Raw genomic sequence first — 24,036 nt, 5'->3', positions numbered from 1 at the left:
TGAATATATACTTTAATCCCTGAGCTGCCTATCTGTGAGAAAATTACCATAATGTAACCCTCACAAGTAAAAAGAGGCTTCCTATATGACAGCCCTGTTTAATGCTGTTTACATTTCTTCATGTAAATGTAATCTCAGCTCTGTCGCTAGTCTCTGGTTTGTTGGCTCTTCCTGAACTAACTATACTGAAGTGCTCTCTAGCCGAGCTCCATATGACAAATTTGGCAGGAACTCTCCGCTATTCTGGGAACAGCCAAGTGGTACCACAGAGGTAGCTTCATTTATCATTCGTGGAAGCTTGTGTTGAAATAAATGCAGGCTTGAGCAATACAGTCAGCCCAGTAGCTCTGTACCATTTGCTTTGGAATTAAATGTATTTCATGTTCTGCCAATGTTTTCTGCTTCTAAGCCTAGCGGAATTTGCCGAGCTGCATCACAAACAGTGCCAAGGAAAAGGCGGGAGGACTTAGCAGCTGGAATGGCTGAGTGTGGCGGTTGCATAACGGAAGGAACAAGCTTGAATTATTCTCCCTCCCCTCTCAGCTGAAATTATTAGATGTGACGTAGCTTGAAATTCTGAGAATTTTCTTAGCTGATCATCAAGGAAAATCCACTTTATTTGAATACTTTAGTCTTGATTGGCTGCAGCCTGAAACCAGTCGCACACAGTCAAGTCTCACCCGAATCAGCAATGAACGAGCGGCACTTTAGTTGGAGTCAGGGCTGAGGCCTCCATCCCTTGGTACTGAGAGCTGCTTCCCACTCAGTTGGGAGCTCCTCACTGCCTCCTAAGTGAAAAATTTTAGAAGGACACTATCGAGGAAGGGTAAATAACTATAACCTGAAGCCCAAAACTCTAATAATGTTAGCAATTAAATAAGTAACTTTTAATTTAATTACCTTCAGGGGAGCCTGCTGAGGTCTCTGGTTGCCAAGTGCTGGGGGAATTCTTTGGTCTGTTTTTATAGGTCTGGGAGTCACCAGCTTGGTCACTGTGGGAAACAGGATGCTGTAGCAGACACTCCATTGCTCTGATCCACTAGTCATGTAGGGAAGGGGTCTGCAACCTGTGGCTCTCCAGATGTTCATGGACTACAAATCCCATCAGCCCCTGCCAGCATGGCCATGCTGGCAGGGACTGGTGGGATTTGTAGTCCATGAACATCTGGAGAGCCACAGGTTGCAGACCCCTGATGTAGGGCCTTATGAAAAAGAGACTCCATCCCATTTTAGTGTGTCTGCAATCCTGTCAATCTGCTGGGAATCAAGGACTGGTTTGAGTAAATCACCAAGGACTGGGTTGGCTGCAAGATTTATGAGAGAACATTGGATGCAATGTGCACCCTCCCTGATAATTCCACCTTCTCAGAGAGAATTCTGGGGCCACTGGGGCCCCTGACCCCAGGAAAGCAGAGTTCATCCTGATTGATATGAGTGATAGCAAGAAAACGTTGCTTTGCTTGAGCTTCTGGAAATAAAGGTTCTGCCAGGCAGTGTGCTAGATCCAGTCCAGCAGCACCTTGGGAGACAAACAAGAACTATAAGCTCTCAAGAGTCAAACCTCCCTTAATCAGATGGAAGCTGACTGTAGAAATTTGAATGCTGCCATGCCCATTCGACCAGTAGCATGATGTGACTGCTTTCAAAATGGGTTGGGGGGACGGGGGTGGGGGGTGGGGATCAAATGGCCTATGAAATATGCACATTCACCTTGCTGTATGTTTTGGACATAGTATTTTGGTTTAGTTTTCAAATATTCTAAGTATATTCTATCCAAAAACCTGAAGTAAGTCTGAAAAGGCCCTAAATTAATGTAAGGGGTGTGTGTCTCTGGATTGAAGGGGGGGGGGGACACATGCTGCCAGAGTGCTTTCATTTACTATAAAAGTCTGCTTTAATCCAACCAGAATCACACTGAATACAAACAGCATGACTTAAGGAATTAACACTGTAGTTTTGGCTAGCTCCTCTGGCCTGTTACAGCAACTCCAGCACAAAGAATCCTGAGGAGTGAGACCCAAATCACAGACACACCGTAAAACACAGGAAGGTGGAAATGCAGCCATAAATCAGACTTCCTACATGGCCAGCAGTGGATTCCAAAATCTGACTTAAGCCTCTCTGAAGATGATTTTCCCATAGACTTTCCCAGAGCCTAACCACTTTAGGCGTCTGCTAGAATGTCGAAAGGGGCCCTTGTGCAACTGGGATCTCTGAGAGGGGTAGGCAATGGCATCCAGGTGGGCAAAGAGCTGCACAAGTTCTCTTTTGGGTAGTCCACCCGCAGTGCAATAACTGAAAGTTCAGTGCAGTCAAATAAAAATGCAAGAAGCACCAGGTGAGATATAAGGACACAAATTTCAAGCACAATAAAGAAAAGTACTACACCAATTTCCTTAATTCTGTTAAGATACAGAGGCGTAGCTCCAAGGGGACAGGGTGTGTGTGACGCACCAGGCGAGAGCCCCTGTGGGGGTGGCGGGGGTGGTGAGGGCATCCCGGGGTGGGACAGGGGCTGAGGACGCACAGGTACACTGGGCACTTTCCCTCCTTGCTGTTAAGCTAGCTCTGTTAAGCTAGTTAATGGCAGAGGACTCCTAGCTGTTGCTAAACTGATTTTACTAAACTTTGAAGCCTGCTGTTCCATTCCCTCCATCATAATCTCAGATTCTACAGCAGATAATTAAACAGACAGTCTATAAGCACTTGAAAAAGAATGCAATGACTACTAAAAGTCAGCATGGGTTCCTCAAAAACCCAGTCATGCCAGACTAATCTTATATCTTTTTCTGACAGTGTGACAAGTTTGATAGATGAAGGGAATGCTAGGGATGTAGCATACCTTGACTTTAGTAAGCCCTTTGACAAGGTGCCCCATGATATTCTTGCAAGCAAGCTAATAAAATGTGGGATAGACAATGCTACTGTTAGATGGATTTGTAATTGGTTGACTGACCAAATCCAAAGGGTGCTCACCAGTGGCTCATCTTCATTCTGGAGAGAAGTGACTAGTAGGATGTCATAGGGTTCTGTCCTGGGCCCAGTGCTATTCAATATTTTTATCAATGACTCAGTTGATGGAATAGAGGGTTAATCAAATTTGCAGATGACACCAAATTAGGATGGGTAGCTAATGCTCCAGAAGACAGGCTCAGAGTTCAAAATGACCTTGACAGATCAGAAAGCTGGGCCAAAACTAATAAAATGAATTTCAGTAGGGGAAAATGTAAGGTACTACACTTAGGCAGAAAAAATGAAATGCAAAGATATTAGATGGGTGCCATCTGGCTTGACAATAATACACATGAAAGAGGTCTGGGAGTCTTGGCAGACCACAAGCTGACCACGAGTCAGCAATGTGATGTTGTAGCTCAGAAAGCCGATGTGATTCTGGGCTGCATCAATAGGAGTATAGTGTCTAGATCAAGGGAAGTAATAGTACCAATCTATTCTGCATTGGTCAGTCCTTACCTGGAATACTGTGTCCTATATTGAGCACCACAGTTCAAGAAGGATATTGACAACCTGGAATGGGTCCAGACGAGGGCCCCCAAAATGGTAAAAAATTGGATTCCGTGCCTTACAAGTAGACTTAGGGAGCTGGATATGTTTAGTCTGGGGAAGAGGAGGTTAAGGGTTGACATGAGAGCCATGTTTAAATATTTGAAGGCATGTCATGTTGAAGAGGAAGCAAGCTTGTTTTCTGCTGCTCCAGAGACTAGGACAAGGAGTAATGGATTCAAGGTGCAGGAAAAGAGATTCCACCTAAACATTAGGAAGAATCTCCTAGCCAGTTCCACAGTGGAATACACTGCCATAGAGAGTGGTGGAGTCTCCTCCTTTGGAGGTTTTTTGACAGAGGCTGGATGACCAACTGTCAGGAGTGCTTTGATTGTGTATTCCTGCAGAGCGGGGGGTTAAACTTGATAGCCCTTGTGACCTCTTCCAACTGTATAATTCTATAATTCTGTGGTTCATACATCTCTACCCAGCAGGGACCCTCTTCAAGCATCTGAAACCTGTTTTAGCAGGGAAAGGGCAGGATTTAAATTTATTATTATTATTTTCTGTTGGAGTGGGTTCTGTCCCATGAAAGGGTTTTTGTGTGCGTGTGTATGCACCATCAAGTCACTTAATATGATCCCCTAGCAGTGGTGGCGAACCTATGGCACTCCAGATGTTCATGGACTGCAATTCCCATCACCAGCTGGCAGGGGCTGATGGTAATTGTAGTCCATGAACATCTAGAGTGCCATAGGTTCGCCACCACGCCCCTAGGGCTTTCTAGACAAGATGTTCAGAGGTGTTTTGCAGTTGCCTGGCTCCACATCACACATCTGGAGAGTGCACATTCAAATACTAACCAGGGTCACCCCTGCTTAACTTCTGAGTTCTGAGGAGATCAGGCTAGCCTGGCATTATTCAGGTCATGACTCCTGAAAACTAATGCAGGAAGAAAACCTGTTTACCTTAAAGACTCCTGTTTATGAGATGGCCATCTCTGGGATCTTCACTGCCCCAATTCTACCACTTGAAGGCCTCTGATCTCCTTTCAGCGCTTATGGCTGAAACTCTACGTTTGTACTGATGATACCATCTTAAAACAAATAAACAAACCACACACACACACAGTTTCTTCCCTCAGTCCTCAACCCAGATTGCAATGGGCTATACATATCACGTTTGGTTTTAAGGTGGGGGAAGAGACAACATGGCCAAAGTCTGTATTTGGGAAACATGTAATTCACTCTATGTGTGACTGATAGTAAGGTATCAGGTGGACCCTTCCGCACATGCAGAATAATGCACTTTCAATCCACTTCCACAAGTGTTTGCAAGTGGATTTTGCTATTCCGTACAGTAATATCCAGCTGCAAAGTGCATTGAAAGTGTATTGAAAGTGCATTATTCTGCATGTGCAGAAGGGACCAGGTGTGTGCTCATGGGTGTAGGTAAGGGTGGGATTCTCGGGTTTGACCCCCCCCATTCATGTCCGAAGCTCCGCCCCTCCGTTTGTGGGTTTTTAAAACATTTTAGTGCTTTTTCGGTTTTTGACCTGCAGGGGGTGCATTGTTTGGGTTAGCAGCACCAAACTTTCAGGGATTGTTTGGGAGACTCTCCTGATGATGCATCCCAGGTTTGGAGAGGTTTGGTCCAGGGGGTCCAAAGCTATGGACTCCCAAAGGAGGTGCCCCCATCCTCCATTGTTTCCAACGGGAGCTAATAGAAGATGGGGGCTACACCTTTGAGGGTCCATAACTTTGGACCCCCTGAACCAAACTTCACCAAACCTGGGTGGTATCATTAGGAGAGACTCCTAAAGATACCCTGAAAGCTTGGTGCTTCTAACTTAACCATTGCACCCCTGACAGCAGGCACCCCCCAAATTTCCCCAGATTCTCCTTTTAAATCCACCCCCTTTGGCATGGATTTAAAGAGAGAATCTGAGGTCCTCAGTTTAGAAGAAGAAGAAGAGTTTGGATTTATATCCCCCCTTTCTCTCCTGTAGGAGACTCAAAGGGGCTTACAATCTCCTTGCCCTTGCTCCCTCACAACAAACACCTTGTAAGGTGGGTGGGGCTGAGAGAGCTCCAAAAAGCTGTGACTAGCCCAAGGTCACCCAGTTGACGTGTGTGGGAGTGCACAGGCTAATCTGAATTCCCCAGATAAGCCTCCACAGCTCAAGTGGCAGAGCAGGAAATCAAACCCGGTTCCTCCAGATTAGAATGCACCTGGTCTTAACCACTACGCCACATTGAAAGTGATGCTGTTTCAGGGTGGGGGATAATCCACCCCAAAACAGCATCACTTTCAATGTAGTTTAACTAAGGACCCCAGATTCTCCCTTTATGGTGGATTTAAAAGGAGAATTTGGGCTCTCTAGTTTAAACACCATTGAAAGTGATGCCGTTTGGAGGTGGATTCCAGCATCACAGCGGCTGCGGAGGGGGGGGGGGGCTCAGATTTTGCACCCAGCTCCATTTTCTCTCTATGTCTCTGCCCAGAGGGGAGGGGCAGAGAAGGGCAGGGTAGGGGAGTCTGCCATCCCTGACCTCGAAGAGCTACTTATATAAACGCTAGGCCAGGGGCGGCCGCTTGGGGAGGCATGGTCATGCCCTAGGGGCTGGTGGGGGTGTGGCCCCCCCCGGACCCCCCCCCCCAAATCTATACCTAGGACCCTGTGTGTGCTGCTTCTGAGCACCAGGAGCACAACGTTGCCATGGCGAAGCTGAATGGCTCCTGTAGATCTTTAGCTCCCAGGCAAGGCGTTTATTTCACAGAACGACAGGAGGGTTAGGGAGGTTTCTGAAAGATATTCATAAGGTGAGCCCGGAACCTTGGAGAGAACCCCTTTGCAACACAGGAGGCACAGCAGCGGCTCTTCCCCGCCAAGGTCACCCGGCCAAGTTTGTTGGACTGTTAGGCCAAGGGAAGGCCTTCCTTTTGGATGAAATTGGGGCTGTTTTTGGCTTGTCGACTTGTTGATGGGCTGATTAATGACTGCAGAGGCAGGGCTGGGGTTTCTCCCGGTCCGTTTTCGGGGAGTGCGGAGGGAGAGGCGAGTTCTCCCCCTTCCCTGGCAGGCCGGTCCAAACGGATGGCTCCCGGGCTCCCCTGTGGCCCCGCGTCTGTCCTCCCGCTCTGACGAGCTGCAGAGGGCGCGCGGGTGGGGGGGGGGGAGCGGGAGGGGGGTCCCCTCTCCGGTCTTCCTTCCAGCCTAATTGGAAAATTCTGCCTGGGAATTGGGAGGCGCTGCTCGGCCGGCTTTAGTTACGCCTTGAACCTCTCCTGTTGCAGAGCTGGCTGGGAAGGGGCCGCCTGGGAGTTCCGCCTCTCTGGCTCGCCCGGCCAGCAGACCGCGCGCCTGTCAGCCCCGCTCCCCCGCCACTGCAGCGCGCCAGGCCCGTTTTCTCCGATGGTTTGACCTGCATCTATGGCTGGCCTCTCTGTGGGCTAAGAGAGTTCTGAGAGAACTGTGACTGGTGTCCATCATAAACAACAAATCCCCTGTCTGGGTCTAATACAGAATTAGAAACTCCATTTTAATGTAAACATTTTCAAATACATCAATGAACATATAAACTATACATACAATGGACAACAACAATAATTCGAGACCCCACATACACTCATGCACAAAAAGGGAGAGAGATTCTCTGAACCAATGTATACACAACAAGTCTCTACCATGAGAACATCATATTCAATGAATTGTGCACGGTTGTGAGGTGAACAAATTGGCTGGTGGTCAATCTCCGATGGAGACTGTGACTGGCCCAGGGTCCTCCAGCTGACTCGATGTGGAGGAGTGGGGAACCGAACCTGGTTTTCCAGGTTACTTTCCCCACTATGCCACACTGGAAGCATGGTGTCCACCCTTTGGTATCTCTCAGCTTCAGCACCTCATCTGTAAATTGGAGACGCTTGGCCGATAAGCTTGTTGTGGGATGGAAACAGAAAAGCAGAAAAAGGCCCAACTCTTGGGTCCCTCACCTGTTCTTACTTCTGCCCTTCCCCCCCCCCCCCTGTGCTGATGCTGCCCTCAAGCGCAGAGCAAGACAGCAGACAATCTTTTGGAGGGAGCAGAGCGCAGCCTCCAGACCTTCCCAGGGCGGCTGTGGAGAAGGGGGGGGGGTAATTGTAATTGGCCGTGGGGGGATCGGCAAATGGAATCACACCTCTAGGAGAGTCCGTAAGAGTCTTTCTTTACTGGCCCCCTCCTTGCCACTGGAAGGTGGGCTTTTGCCCAGCGTCACCCGGCATCCTGGGTCTGTCCCCGGCTCCTCTCTTCACCTGACCCCGCCACCCTTTGAGGTTCTCCCTCCCTCCCCCCCCTCCTCCCACTTTTAAATGCATCCCCAGATGGGATTCCTAGCTTGGGACGGAGGGAGCGCCTAGGAGGCGACCACCCACCCAGGTTTCAGGGAGAGAACCCGGATGGAGCTGAGCCCGGTCTTCGTCCCCGCTGCTGCAGTGTTGGGGGTCCAGCTGAGTCCCACCTCAAAAGAGGCCCTGTTGGAGCTGTGGGGAAGAGTGGGCAGAGGGAAGCGCCCAACACTTGACGCGGGTCGCGGTGACTTTAGGAGCAGCAGCCCTAAACGGTCTGCTCAGAAGTAGCTCGCATTTGACCCAGTGGGGCTTATTCCCAGGAACGTGTTCTTGGGGCTTCACTTGGGAAATTGAACCAAAAGCTTAAATCTGGAGGCAAAGCCGGTGTGGAGGCTTCAGTAGTTTGTAGGTTTGACCAAAGGACAGCGTTTCGATTCCAACCGACTGGCCGCGTCTCCGAAGATGAGCCAACAAGTATTAGGAGGCGCTCCGGTTGAAGAGGGCTGGGAATCGGGGGCCCTGGTGCGACTTTATGGCATTATTCAGTTCGTCATTCAGTTCGTTCTCTGACGGGCACCCCTGTTGGCGGCTGCCTTCCAGGCTCCGAATTGAGCCCCCCGCCCACGCACCCACCCAGCCGGCGCACGGGCACCCCTTTCATGCCTCCATTTCCCCCCTTGATTCTATAGATCGTATTTCTTGTTGTTAAGGAGGACGAGCGGTCACATAACAGCAATATAGGAACCCAGCAATAAAAATGAGCGGCGAGGGGGCGCGGGCGGGCCGGGGCGGTGCCTTACAGGTATGCTAAGGTTTGCTAGATGTTTTTGGCTAGAGCGCCGTGGCCCTCTTAGTCTTTGGGGTCCTTCTTATTGGCCTTCTCTGAAATATTTTCATTAATTAACTAATCCATAATGAAACATCTAGCCTGTTTTCCAGATAATGCCAGCGAGGCTAACCTGGGTTGTAATGTGTTTGTTATGGGGGCCAGGGTCGCAATCCACAAGCATGTTCGGTGGGTGCTCCGACTAAAAGATTTGCTGCTGTTTTCCCGGGCGAGGAAGGACAAAAACGCCTCTAAGACCTAACCAGTTATTTCCCAGCAAATCTCCGCACTCCAGACCTGCGGGAGTCATTTCGGCGCGAACCGTCTAAACTCGTGCTGCTCAGACTCTTAGGTTCGTCTCCAGCAGCAGCACCTGAGCACCAAACGAGATTTCCCTTCGCCAGACACGACCAGGGGAGGGGGAATCGGGCCGGGGGCCTGGCACTGGGACCACTGCACAACGCTGCCGCCGAGCACCTCCCTGCGCTGGCCCCGTCGGTGGGAGTCCCCCGGGGCTGGGCTTCCCCCCCCCCCGCTTCCGTCACGGGACCACGAGATGGGCCCCGGGAGGCCGGCTCCGCTCGCCCAAGGGGTCAGCCTCCGCCCAGCCCTGGTCTGGATGCGGCCGCTGGGCTGCTCCGCTGCCTGGTCCAGGCGACAGACAGAGCGCTCCCTGTCCGGCCTCCCAAACCGGGGCGATGTTGCTGGAAGGAGCACGTTGAAACCCAACCCGCAAGTATTCCGCCCAAATATTTAGTTAAAGTAACCCTGCGGGTTAATAAACTAAACAGAGAGGCAGCCCAGGCACAACGGCCGCAATGAAAACCAGGCTACGTAAACGAAGGGAAGTTTATAAGAATCCCGGCGAAGGCAGAAGAAGAGCGCCGAGGAGCGCGGCAGGCCGGACGGCCCACTTAATGGGAAGCAGGTGAGAGAGCGCCCCCTCCCCAGCCCCGCTCAGGTGCGCCCCCCAGCGTCGCAGTGGCCAGCCCGGACGGCGGGGGGCGCTCTCCTCCCATCAGCCGCTCAGTTGAGCTTGCACGCCGAGCCGGGGGTGGGTGGGTGGAACCATGCCCCCGGGCCTTAGCAAGAACAGAAGACCCAGAGAAGAGGCCGAGGTGCAGATCGGCCTGGGAAGGGGTCCCAGGACCGTCTGCTGAACCCCAGCTTCCTCCTCTTAGAACTCAGTCCCGTTTCCAAGAGGTCTGTAAAAGGTCTAAAGCGGACGTGGAAGAAACCTTATTGAAATCGTGCGCAGAAATGGGGGGTTTCAGCCTCTTCTTAGAGCTCTTCTCAGTCCCTCCTCAGCCACTGAAACGCCCCTTTGCAGGCCGCATATTTCGCCCAGCTCAAAGGACCGCGTCGTTTACTCGCCCTCGGTATCCCTCGAATGCACCTGCGCTGCTGCCTGTCAGCGCCACGTGTTTAGATCGGGACTAAGATAAGGACGAGGGACTTCGAGCGGTGTCACTTCGTCCAGTTATATTCTCACACCGACTTGGACGAGATCTGTTCAGGGCTTTTAAAAGCCTGTGGAAAAAACGCGGAAGGCCTGAATAGTTTTGCAGGGAGTAGCCAGGGGGCTCAGCCATCACGTGGTAGAAAGCCCACGTAGAAATCTTTGAAAGGGCAACTATCCCGCGTTTGTCTTCAACAAGCGAAACCATTCTTCGGTAGAAACGAGTTAGCGCCCCCCCCCTCCAGTCGGGGTTGTCTTCTTCCGGGTCCGGGCAGACAGCCGGGAGTTCGAACCAGTTTGCAACCCAGCAAAGTCGTTGCCTCACTTGCCGATGGGCCCCTTCCGCACATGCAAATTAATGCACTTTCAACCCACTTTCAATGCACTTTGCAGCTGGATTTTACTGGGCGGAACAGCAAAACCCACTTGCAAACAATTGTGAAAGTGGATTGAAAGTGCATTATTTTGCATATGCGGAAGGGGCCATTGGCCTGCCTCGTTCCCTTTCCAAGAAGTCCTCTCTCCATCCAAGAAGTCCTCTCTCCATCCTTCAATCGGACGCTGCCCAGACGGCGTAGAATCCACGGGTCTCAACTGCGGGACCACTCCTGACGTTATTGACCCGGGTCTGTTGCAACCCGTATTTCGGCTGTGGGCTGATCTGGGAGGACGTTCTGGCAAGATTTCTGCGCCGCAGGAAAGGCACCCCACCCCCCTGCCCTTGCCGCTCCGACCAACCCTGCGGGATCTGGTCCACGTGGAAGCAGATCTGGTGGCCCCCAGCAGCGCAGGCCTCGCTGAGATAACGCAGCGGCAGCGCAACCCTTAATTGGTTGGGATCCATCAGAACAAAGATTGAAAGAAAGATGTAAATTCACAGGGATCATTTTTTGAAGGCCTTGGATGAAGACGCCCTTTAGAATATGTGGAAAAGAAATTATCTCTGCAGATCAATGGAGGGGAGGGAGTTACTGGTTTCCTTCCCTAAAACACAGGATTCCTTGGGAGGAAGAAAAAAAATCATCTACCAGTTTCCCGAAAGAGACATTACCAGTCATTCAAATCAAGGGGCGTTTTCCTTTTGACTTGAAAGCACCCAACATTCATTCTGATCGAGACAAAATTCACAGCTCTTTCCAGGCGAACCCGAAGGCACCTTTGAGGCTGACCCACCTAATTGCAACCACCGTTCCGGGGGAAAGCTGCGGTGGGTAGGGGTGGCCAACCTATGGTGCTCTAATTGGCCGTGCTGGCAGGGACTGATGGGAATTGTAGTCCATGAACATCTGGAGCACCATAGATTGGCCACCCCTGCTAGGGGGCTGCTGACTTACAAACCAGGCGTTTCTCCGAAAGGCAAGACCCTTTACCAGATCCAAAACATCTCTAAAGCCCAGAAGCCAAGTGCGGACATGGAGGATTCCAAGGGATTCCCACGCCAAACACAGAGCAAAAACCCGGCTGCTAGCGCCTGGGCAGATTCCCCCGTGCCACGTTACCTCCTGGTCATGTTGAACCACCCACCTGACGTCCCACTTGACTTCGAGTGGCATCAAGCTGCTTAGACGGTGTATGACTGGCGGCCTGGCTTTGAATCTCAACCAGGAGGACCCGCCACAGAGTCCAGGCGACCTACCAGAACACGTGCCTGGTGAGACACGTGAATGGCGCCTGCCGGGCACGTCTGTTTAGAGTTCAGGCCACGTGTAGACACGCGGCAGTTTCCCAGAGAGGCCCACCTGAAGCCACTCGTTGCAATAATCGAGGCCTCGTGGGTGAACCTCGTGGGAAAAGCCGCCTTGGGGAGGATCACAAGTCATGGCGATGCCCCGATTCTTCCCTCTGGAGTCCAAAAGTGGGAGACGGGCACGCCGGGGGGGGGGGGGGTTCTTGGGCGCCCTCGGAAGCTAACTGTATGAGGTCGCCCGCTGTGCCCGAAGGGTCCTTCCGCGCCCACCTCGGCCTCTTCTGAGATGGCAAAAAAACATGTTTGGGGCGACAAGAGAGACGAGGAGGACGGGGGGGGGGGCACGGGAGTGGGGCAGATCCTTCTTTTGCCCCAGCTCCACTTTTGCCCAAGTGAACGACATCCAAAGAAGCGTTAGTAGTAGCAGCGTGCAGAGCAGTCGCCCTTTAAAGTTGCGAATGTCCTGCTTGCTGGCGTTGTTGTTGCCAGCAGCGAGAGGGGCTGGGTGGGGGGCCCATTGTTTCCTTTTTGTTTCTTCTACCTGGTGGACACACCGCCTCGAGGGTAGGGCGGGGGGGGGGGGGGGGGGGGGCCGGCGACGTGGGTCCAAAGCGGAGCCGTTTATCTGGCAATTGCTGCAAGACAAAGAGGGCTTAAGAAGAGGCGTCGGCGAAGGGCGGTCTGTGAATGGTTACTATTCAATTTGTATTTTATTCCCCGCTGGTCCTGGAATTGAGATCAGACGAAAAAGTGAAACCACATGGCCGGGGTCAGCGGGATCAGAGAACCACCGCAGACTGCAAAGGCCCGGCCGACGGGTGCGAAGAAACCGAGTCTATAAACAGAACTTGGCCACAGCCCCTGCGCGCCCGCCACTCGCCAGCAAGCCGGGAAGGGGGGGGGGGACGGGTTACGGGACCGCGCCGCCCCCCCGGATCAAGGCCAACCCTTATTTGTAACAATGATATTGCTTTTAAACATTTATTTGTATTATTTAAACGTTCCCTTTAATTTGTTGGGGGGGGGGGGGTCACGCGCCAGATCGACACCGCCCTTTGCAAAGTTGGAGTGGTTCAGTCGTCCGGGGCAGGGACCTGCCTCGCTCTCGGAGAAGGAGGATCCTTTGGAGAAGCCAGGCGAAGCGCAGCTCGACGGGGAGCGCTTGCGATAGCGGGGCACGTGCGAGCCCCCCAAACCCCAGCCACGCACTCGGGAGGCAGGAAAGCGATGCAGGCTGGAGAGCAACGCAGACCCACAGCGTGACTATGGGACACAACATCTGAGAATGATGCAAAACAGGACAGATCGTGGGGAGTGGAGAAGACACAGGAGAGAGAACTTTCCATTAGAGGACTGCCTCTCTGAAGAGTCCCGCTTTACGAACCTCGATTCTCCACCCCCCCCCTCCCCCATCAGACCCGATGTAAAAACCAAGCGCAGTTTTGAGACCCGTCCTGAGTCTGGATATCGCGCCACTATTGCTTCAATTAATGAAGAACCACAATATTGTTAATATGATGTATTCCTTATTCCTAAATAATGATAATAAAAAAGTGGATTCATAATAACAGATTGTTAAATGTGTTGTCAAAGGCTTCCACGGCCGGAATCACTGGGGTGTTGTGGGGTTTCCGGGCTGTATGGCCATGGTCCAGTAGCATTTTCTCCTGACGTTTCTCCTGCATCTGTGGCCGGCATCTTCAGAGGATCCTGCTGCATCTGCTGCTGGGCACAGATCGTTTCCACGCACAAGAGAAGGGCAACCCTGGGACCCGGCGGGGGAAGGGGGCGGGAATCCTACTGGCTCGGAGAGGTCCTGCGAGATTCTGGGCTGGGGGGGGAGGGGCAGGGAGAAAACGACTGTGGTACCCAGATGGAGCAAGCAGGGAGGCAGCCTCAGTCACGAGGGAATCCAGACATCTCCCTCTCCGTAAACCGAGAGTAGGACTTCGGTTGAACTTGAAAGTGCTGGTTCTTCTGTGTTAGATCCTAGGGTACTAGGCGAGCTGGGGCGGGGCGGGGAGCGGAAAGCATTATCTGAACCGCCTCGGTCAGCCTCTCTCATCCCAACCTGTGGGAAGAGGGGGGGGGGTTTAAACGAACCTGCCACGCCCCCTCCCAGCACCTGGTGGTTTCTACTTGGCTGCTCACCAACTATCGCTGCTGGTTTGGTTCTTGGGTGCCGTTTAGGCGCTGCTGACTTAGGGCCACCCCGGAGGGTTTGCAAGGCACAAGACGCTCGGAGGTGGTTCCCCGTCGATTGCCTCCGACCCGGCCCTGCTTCTAAGGTCTACTCGGAATTAAACCGTGGAATTAAAAGTGGTTATTTTAAATTGTCATTTGCGCAACAGAACTTTCTGCTGGGCTGGACTGCAGCATGATAAGAGCAGGACAGGCAGCATAGCTTTTAAGAGGAGGGGACAGGAGCTTGTCAGCCACCTTGAATCTGAGTACAGGCGAGAAATCCAAACTAAGAACATAAGAACATAAGAACAAGCCAGCTGGATCAGACCAGAGTCCATCTAGTCCAGCTCTCTGCTACTCGCAGTGGCCCACCAGGTGCCTTTGGGAGTTCACATGTAGGATGTGAAAGCAATGGCCTTCTGTGGCTGTTGCTCCCGAGCACCTGGACTGTTAAGGCATTTGCAATCTCAGATCAAAGAGGATCAAGATTGGTAGCCATAAATCGACTTCTCCTCCATAAATCTGTCCAAGCCCCTTTTAAAGCTATCCAGGTTAGTGGCCATCACCACCTCCTGTGGCAGATATTAAGACATATTCCAAAACACCAATCCACACGTTGCGTGAAGAAGTAAGTTTCCTTTATTAGTTCCTAATTCTTCCCCAGCATTTTCGCAATGAATGCCCCTGGTTCTAGTGAGATTGTGAGAAAGAGAGAAAAATTTCTCTCTGTCAACATTTTCTACCCCATGCATAATTTTATAGACTTCAATCATCATATCCCCCCCCCCCCCCTCAGACGTCTCCTCTCCAAACTAAAGAGTCCCAAACGCTGCAGCCTTTCCTCATAAGGAAGGTGCTGCAGTCCCTCAATCATCCTCGTCGCCCTTCTCTGCACTTCTTCTTTTTCTATCTCTTCAATAATCCTTTTTGAGATGTGGGCGACCAGAACTGAACACAGTACTCCAAGTGCGTCAGCACCCACAGCTTTATATATAAGGGCAGCTGACAATCTTTGCAGTTTTATTCTCAATTCCTTTCCTAATTATCCCCAGCATAGAGTTTGCCTTTTCACAGCTGCGCCATATACATTGAGTTCGATGACATCCCCATGGAACTATCAACTAAGACGCCCAAATCCCTTTCCTCTGAAGTTCAGACTGATAGCACTGACCCCTGTGAAGGCGTGTATGTGAAGTTTGGATTTTTTGCCCCTATGTGCATCATCACTTTTGCATTTTGCTACATTTCGAACTGCATTTGCCATTTCTAGCTCCACTCACCTAATTTATCAAGGTCCCGCTTTGGAGCTCCTCGCAATCCTTTGTGGTTCTCACCACCCTACATAATTTGGTATCATCTGCAAACTTGGCCACCACGCTACCCACCCCTACTTCCAGGTCATTTATGAATAGGTTAAAGAGCACTGGTCCCAATACGGATCCTTGGGGGACACCACTCCCTACATCTCTCCATTGTGAGAATTTCCCATTTACACCCACTCTTTGCTTCCTGTTTCTCAACCAGTTTTTAATCCATAGGAGGACTTCCCCTCTTATTCCTTCATTAAACTACTACTACTACTACTACTACTACTACTACTACTACTACTACTGCTGCTGCTGCTGCTGCTGCTACTACTACTACTACTACTACTACTCTTAAGTAAGTGGCAAGAAGAGTGGTCTTCTACCAATGTGGTCCTACTCAGAATTAAACCCTTCAACGGTCTACTCGGCATTGCATTGCAAGTAAAGTTATTTAAGATCAGAGCACAAATGTGTAACCAGATGCCCGGCGATGAACTGGAAAGAGAAAAGGGTGCAAGTTAAGATGGTGTTAACTCTATTTTAGTTGAATTGGGCACTTAAAGTTGCCTTCCCAGAACTGAAGTCCTTCAAGGCCAGCGGAGGCTACACAGATGGGCAGCAGCCTTTCCCATCACTTGCATGGAGAGATGGCAGCACAGGGGTTGAATTGGGGACCTTCTTATGGAAAAAGAGGTTCTGCTGCTCAGGCACCGTTTCTTCCTTAGTTAATTATTTCCCTCAGATCTTTACTTTCTCCAAATGCCTTTTGTGTGTGTGGATGTGAGGAATGTTTGCTGGCATTATAGATGCAGCCCATGTGTTGTAAAACTGCTGTGGACAAACAGAGGGAAGTTAGACAGGATGGGTCTGGTGAAGGGCTGCAGGTGAGTAGAAAGGTAGAAGATCTCAGCATGGGTTCAGCATGGAGACAAGGCTGCAAAATGCCCACCCAGTGAACTAATTGAACAACCTGAGTTGCTAAAAAGTGACAGTGCAGGTTGTGTGCAGCAGTTACACCCAGCAATTAAGATCCCTGGTTGTCTTGGCTAAGTCCCTTTGTCTCAGTCTGATGCCCCATAAGGTGGTTGTAATATATAGTAGTGGAAGGGAGAACCAGGTATGCCTGAATTATTGACAGATACAAAGTCCCAGACTAGCCAGATCTCATCAGAAGCTAAGCAGAGTCAACGCCGGCATGTATTTGACCCCTTGGATGGGAGACCTCTCAGAACTACTGGGGTCATGATGTGGAGGCAGGCAACGGCAAACCACCTTTGAACATCTCTTATCTTAAAACCCCCACCAGGGATTGTCATAAGATCTGACTGTCATAAGGGCCTGCAACTTTACTATTAGAAGTAGTGATTTTTGCTGTACTAGACTAACCTTTGGTGACAGAGAAATGTACGAGTTTTGGATTTAACACAGAAATGACCCTGGGACAGAATGAAGAGAGCAGAACCTCATAACTTTCAGCTACATAGAGGGTGGGCATGAATGCCAACAAAATTGCAGCTGCTTCACATAGTGGCTTATTTACAAAAGTTTTGTATTCGAAGAAGTGCACTAATATAACAAGTAGTTTATATATATAATATTAGAGGTATTGATAGTAGAACCAAGATTTGTGTTTGTTTAAGAAATCAAGAAGCTGGCTTGATTCCTACCTACAAGCCCTGTCAGGGGCACCAACATTACTACAAAACCTTTAGATGCTTTGCCTCATATGATGGTTATACAAAAAACAAAGGCATCCTACTGGACAGATTGGGTTTTCCTTGGTAAAACAAATCCCTCCCCTTTCAGGCTTTTGTGCAGTGGGGTTGGGCCGAACTGACCTGCTAGAACAAGCTGGGACATACCCTGTGGTGGGAAATGTTACAGTGACCAATGACATTTGTCCCCAGTAGTGCTAGCAAAGGCCCAGGGGAAAACCATGTAAGAGCCCCCCCTCCCCCAGTCAACTAACTAGATTCAGTGGTGTCCAACCACTTCAGATGGTTTTTCTGTCACTTCAGGACAAGACTTATTTAGTGAAGTCCCATCCCAGGGCTACTCCTCTATCATTTCACTGAGGCAAAGAAATTCCTGATCACATAGCTCTCTTGCCACTTTGGCCCTTGAGACTACAATTGCAATGTGATAACAGGTGACGTATTCAACTTTGTGCCCACTTCTTCAACCGTTTCTCGCTTCCTCCCAACCTCCATGCCTTCAGCTTGCTTTCTTCTCTGGGTCCTGCTCTGAGAGAGCCTCACTCTTCCTCCCGACTGCTATCTTCTCTCCACTTCTCTCTGTATTCATCTACAAACAAAAGGGAGTGTTTCCATCTCTGGAATTAATGGCATCTCACTTAAAAGGGAGGCTCTTCCACTAGAAAATGTTTCTTTTGCTCGCTGAGTGCTTATTCCCCAAATGTTTTGTGATTTGGCATATTTTTTAGCATAGGGTATTTCCCACATCAAGTGTATTGCATTGCTCTTCTGTTCACCTCCTTTCCCCTGATTTCTTTCTCTGCTATTTTACACATTCAGTATTTTTTTAAAGCCCTGCCTCCCTCTCTCTTCTCCCTCTATTTGAACTTGAGGGGTTGTTCTAAGTTTGTACTGATGTAACAACAGGCTTAAAGGTCCCCTTACCCTGGAGTCTCTGGGGGTGCACATATAAAAATCATGCACGTGAAACCTCTCTTGCTCCCCTGGTAACCACTGACTGGGAATTTTCTCTAACCGTAACTCTGAGGGGATTTGAATGTATAAAAAAAATCCACTCATTTACTTGAACAGCAGAATGATTTTCTTCTAATGGAAGTGGAGCTCACAGGCAAGGAAAGCAAACACGCTTCTTCCCCTTCATAGCCAATCTCACTCCTCAACTTAACCCCTCCCCCAACAGTATGGTGAAAACTTTAATTGCCTCTGGAATGAGGAGACCTTCCTTTACCTTTTTTAGCAGTGGATGGAAGATCCTCTGAGTAGGGATTACAATGCCTGCGGATTTCATTCCAGTTGCTTGGGAGAGATTTCTCAAAAGTTGCAGACAGCAGAGTGTTCCCGGCTGAAACCAGCATAAGCATCACTGAAACACAATGAGTCCAAACACGTCACTGTGATATTAACAAATCTGAACCCATTTTTCAAGGAGGCAGACCACCTGAGCCCAAACCACATATTCCTGACACTGGTGACATTCTCTACCCCTTTGCTGAGCATTCTCCTCCTCTTTGTGTCCCAAATCCTAAAGACTTTACACAGAACAAAACTGTATTCTGTATCCATCCAAATTTGACTGGGGAGAAGATGCAAGGTTTTGAGGACCCCCAGCACTTGAAACTTAACATTTTCTTCTCCCGCCTGCAGAAAGTGGTGCCATAAAAGCTTTTTCTCACTATGTTAATGGTAAGACTTGCTGTCTTTGTGACTTGGGTTTGTGGCAGGGTTGAGCAGATGAAATGAAGATAAATATGTGTGATGGTAGAATAGTGTACTTGAAGAAAGATTCTAAAATGGATTTGTACACACTTGTATGCCTAGGGACACAATAGCTAGGCCAACTAACATTTACTACAGTACAAAACCTAAGCAGAAGTTTCCAAACTTAAGAGGCCCCACATAATTCCCTAGCAGGAGGCCCACTGAGAAAAAGAACTACACTCATAAAATAACTATTTTAACTGCAAGGGCTTATTTCTATTACAAACATTTAGGAGCCCCAAGAGGTAACACAGCCACAGTAACCCTGCCAAAAAGGAAGAAGTAATGGTCTCTCCCTATCTTTCCTTCCTGATGCAGCCAAAACTTTGAGCCAATTCAAATGTTCAGAAAGATTGTGCTACACATCACTATTTTTAAAATTGCATTTTGGGAAAGGGCAAGGGGAAATAATAACCTGTGCTCCTCTGTAAAGCGCAGATGGCATAGCAACCATGCTAGAGACCCTAGCAACTCGAGCAACACCCAGGAATCAGATAACAGGCTGCTGCACATAGGTGCAGCCAATCACCACTTGCCAATCTGGCCACTGCCCCTCAATGACACCCCACCTTCCATGGAGAACCAGCAGACAAGGAGAAAAGACCAGTGGCGGAGTGCCAAGGGGACGGGGGGGTGCGCATCATGAACTGGGCAAATGTCTGGGGGGCAGAAAATCACCCCGGCCCCTCCCCCCTTTCCCCATGCCCCCCCCGTGGTGCCCCCCGTGGCACACACACCCGCCCCCCTTCCCACACTTACCTACGTTCCTTTTTTAGTACTTTTTGAGGCTGAAAAAAGCGGCCTATTTACAGTTCAGGCTAAAAACTGCCAGAGGAACTACAGTTCCCAGGAGACCTTGGGGCTCACAAGGTCTCCTGGAAAGTATAGTTCATCAGGCAGTTTTTCCCCTGAACTGTGAAGAGGCTGCTTTATTCAGCCTCAAAAAGTACTAGAAATAGAAAAGGAACGTAGGTAAGTGTCTGTGTGTGGGGGGGGGGGCGGGGTGTGTGTGCCATGGGGGGTGCTGCTGCAGGGGGGCCATGGGGGGCAGAAAAAACACACTGCGCACTGGGCGCAGTTTGGGCCAGCTACGCCTCTGGAAAAGACTCAGCAACAATGAATCCAACAGAGTCACAAGGCCAAGCAGTTCTCTCCCCACTCTCCAATAAGGGAAGAGCACACATGCAGTGGATAGGATGCCCACCCCTTCCTCGGCAAGGTTCAGGCTATACCCTTTTCAACAAAAAGAACTCAGTAGCATTGTAACTCCATCATTGGCCGTGTGCTGGACCATCTTTGTTTTAGAATGCTTTGCTTGGGTCCTAGAGCCTATCTGAACTAGGCAGGCACTAGAACTCAAGTGGCTCATTCTAAAACAAGGGCTATCCAGCACATGGTGGATGAAGTTACGATTCTACTTTGTTCTTTTTGTTGAAAAGGGTATAGCAGCAAAAGGGCTGCCCAGACACAACCATCCATCCTCCAAGCTTCATACTCCATAGCCAGGGAGGGAGGGAAGGAAGGAAGGAGGGAGAAAGGGAGGAACTAAATCCTACAAACCTGGGATCCAAGACCAGCACCCCATTCACTGGACCAAGAGGGTAAGTTCAAGGGAGGTATACCAGCAGGTGTTTGGCATTCCACTGCAGTCCTGATATCATCAACAGCCAGATGAACTCAAACAGGGACTATTGCACAGACAGGCATAGCTCAGTGGGAAGTCCCTAGGATAGCATGGTTTCCTGCTTCAATCCCCTTATGCAGAGAGGTCAGTGACAACAAAAGCTTCAGTGCTGATGTTTTGCCTCTGCAAACCACGGAAAGGGCAGCCCAGCCACCATTTTGACAGCCACAGAGCTCCCCAGTGCTGCCACAACAGCAGCAGCTTCTTTGCTTTCACCTTGGCTTCCCTCCTCCTGCTGTCGCCAAGCAGTTGCCAAGCTGTGTGACCTATTACATGCCCAGCAGTGCTGTGAGGAGTGTGGGACCCCATGACTGCCCGCCCCTCATGAGATGCTCTTGGATCACTCAAGAAATAATAGGGATCTGATGGAAACCAGCACAGTGCAAAACTGTTATGATCAAGGGAAAGAAATAGAGGGAATTTGGGTCAAATTAGATAAGATAATAGGAAAAAAATCTAGATTTAAATGACAACGTATGGGGAAATACTGTTGAGTTTAATGGAGCAGATGACAACTTTGTTTTGGTAAGCAACCTGTTTATTGGGGTGATGAGCACATATGTTGATATTCTCATCTACATGTTGATGTTCCTTAGCAAAAAGAACAATAAAGATAGCCTAACCTCCTTCCCTTCAGCCCAAAGGCCTGTTTATAGGGCTAGTCTGCTCCTCTGTAAGTTTTTTTAAAAAATCTTCCATTCTATTGAAGCCAATGAATGGACTCTAATTGATTTAAATGAAGCAGAATATTACTGTATTTCGGTGGAGGGGGGGTTGTTTGTTTTTTACGAACCCTTTGGGAGCTGGATTCAGCACAGCCATAAACTGACATGACACTAACTGGAGCCAGGGGTGGTGTCTGTTTATTACAGGTCTTGTGTCAACTCTTTTTGTTGCTGGAGAGGGGTCGGGAGGAATGAGGCAAGCCAAACTAGTGACAGGGAAACGACAGTGAAAAGAAATGACAAAGCCTTTGTTGCATAATCTTAAATTTTCTCTTTGCTAAGATGAGTTAATATTCGCCTTTGACTCATCTCGCTTTCCAACATTTTTTAGGTTTTAATGTGAAGAGTATCGATAATAAACATTAATGTTCACATTTTGTCTCAAACATATGCCTGCCCCCCACCGCACCAGGCGTAGGAACATTTTATCATCACCACACTTATTCTAAACAGATGGAAGCTCTTTGGGTTTCAATAAAAGATATTTGCAAGGCTGCAGTTCTAAGTACATTTACTGTGAGGTAGTTTCCACTCAAATTAGTGGGAAATATTTAGAGGTAAATATGATGGATCCTACAAATCCCTTCCGCTGCGTTCTCAAAGAGCAGAACTCCTCACCCACTGAAAAGAAGTCTTTGAATCCAACACAGTGTGTTTAGAATTAGGTATATATTTACGTTTCTAAAAACACTTATGGGGACATGAGATACTTTGCTCTTGTTAGGACTGAGACTTAGTTTTAGACTTAACTTTAAAAAGTTGAGGTTGATACAAAATGCAAGTTGAATTTGTAACTGATCCACCGCAGCTTGCATGCATGCCTTTCTCATTGAGGAAAATGTAACTCTTTAATTAGATTGTCACATTATGTTCTTCAGCGAAATGTACGTGGCTTTTTTTTTTGAATGCTCTGGAAACCATTTTCAGCCTTTAACAGCTTCCATGCTCCTCAAGCCATTGCTCCGCTGCAGCTCTCTGTGTCTAATTAAGAGTCAATTATTGTAAACGGAGTTATTGGATTATGCTGCAAGTATTTATTGTTCTGTGGTTTTCTTGACACAGCTCTGTAGTGTTCTGCAGAGGGGTCTGCACTGCTAAGTACGCAACAGTCGAAAAGAGACCAGCCGCTATTCTAAATTGGCTGTTTTTTTTAAAGGTGGTGTATAGAGTACTTGCTCAATCTCATATTATTATAATATAAGGGTTGTGACAAATTGTCATGTGTTTTTCCAGGAAACATTCACATTTCATTTCATTTCATTTTATTTTATGATTTTACATTTTATGTTTTTATTACTATTGATTGTTTCCTGATTGCTTACTAGACCTATATGACAATCATTAAGTGCTGTACCTTATGATTCTTGACAAATGTATTTTTCTTTTATGTACACTGAGAGCATATGCACCGGAGACAAATTCCTTGTGTGTCCAATCACACTTGGCCAATAAAGATTCTATTCTATTCTATTCTATGAACTATAGGGTTGGTCTGCAAGAGGCTAATTATTCCCAGAACCACACAGTCAAAATCCTTTAACTCTCAGCAACACAAAACTATATTACATTTCAATCCTTACTGGGACTGTATAAATACAATTTTCCAACAGTGCATACTCAAGATCACATATCATAGATGAATTATTCTGTAGAGCCCCTAAACTCATTCTTACAACCACAGTGGTAAAAGAGTATGTCTGTCATACCCAGTGGGGAAATGGCCTTTGGCCACTGTGAGCACAGAATCAGGAATGGCAGTTTTCTACATTAATTATGGGATACAAAAATGTAATATTTGTATATATTATATTATCAGGAGGAAGGTCTTTTAAGAGGTGTGGTTGCCAAAAGGGACCCCTGACCTCAGGAGTCCCAGACTATTGTTTGTTTTCATACAAACCATGATGACACAAAGCTGACCAGCATGCTGTGATCAACAGCTGTGAGGCAAGGAGACATGGTGGTGGTGCTGGCTGTCAAAACGTTTGTGTTTACCTGGTCAACATGTTTGCTACAAGGTTTGTGGCACCACTAGCTACAATGCAATAGGTTTCAGATTTCATTTCAAACAATTTCCTCCATCAGGTATTGAATAGAAGGATCTGAGAAGGGAAGCAGTTGAGGCTGGAAGGAGAATAACTCCTACCTCCTACCATACAGCCCGGAAACCACACAGCACCCAACTCCTACCTTCTTCCTGCTGTCCAATTAGTACATATTTTTTTAAAAAAATCTATTAGTTCTTGAAAAATCTCAGTGAATGTACCCTGATTTCATTCAGTGCTGTATTTAGTCAAATATTTTTTTTTAACAAGTTGATTTTGACACGTTAAAAATGCCCTAATGCAAGCCACCTTATAATCTCATTCATATACAGTGTTCCACTACAAGTACTTAATTGCTTCTTTCATTTTTATAGGATCTTTCTTGTGGTCCCTAAAGCATAATTTGGCTCACTGGGTCCTGTTGGTTACCTTTTCCTTGATCTATCAGTTTAGCATTTTTGTCACCATGGGAATGCTAATCAGCCTTAAACAGAGGGTATAGCTTGTCAGTATGATTTTATGCACAAAGCACTTACATGGAAATCAGGCCAACTTTGCCCACAATGAAGACTCCTTGAAAATACATACCATATAAGGTGTTTTTGCTACGGAGCGAAATGAACCGGCTGACACACGAGCACAATTTCAAGTAGCCACCTTATGGTCATAGTTTCTTAGGAAATAGACTTTACTTCCCCCTTTTGGATGCATAAATGGTTTCTATGTGTCAGCAAAGCTGGGAGCAATATTGTAAGTGGTGTAGACTCTGTCAAGAGGCTAAACTCCTAGCAGAGTCACTCAAGATGGAGCGGTCAT

General features: G+C 48.5%; 1 long non-coding RNA gene across 1 annotated transcript; it reads left to right on the top strand.

Annotated features, from left to right (window-relative positions):
* The first annotated feature begins 9,337 nt into the window (after positions 1 to 9,337).
* Positions 9,338 to 13,367, top strand: LOC125436314. The gene is made up of 2 exons (XR_007245045.1): positions 9,338 to 9,584; positions 12,545 to 13,367. It is a non-coding gene; the product is annotated as an uncharacterized LOC125436314 (long non-coding RNA).
* The last annotated feature ends 10,669 nt before the right edge of the window (positions 13,368 to 24,036 follow it).

This window comes from Sphaerodactylus townsendi, linkage group LG07, assembly GCF_021028975.2.
Source record: "Sphaerodactylus townsendi isolate TG3544 linkage group LG07, MPM_Stown_v2.3, whole genome shotgun sequence".
In the NCBI taxonomy this organism is placed as follows: Eukaryota; Metazoa; Chordata; class Lepidosauria; order Squamata; family Sphaerodactylidae; genus Sphaerodactylus; species Sphaerodactylus townsendi.
This window is presented reverse-complemented; position numbering and strand designations above follow the sequence as displayed.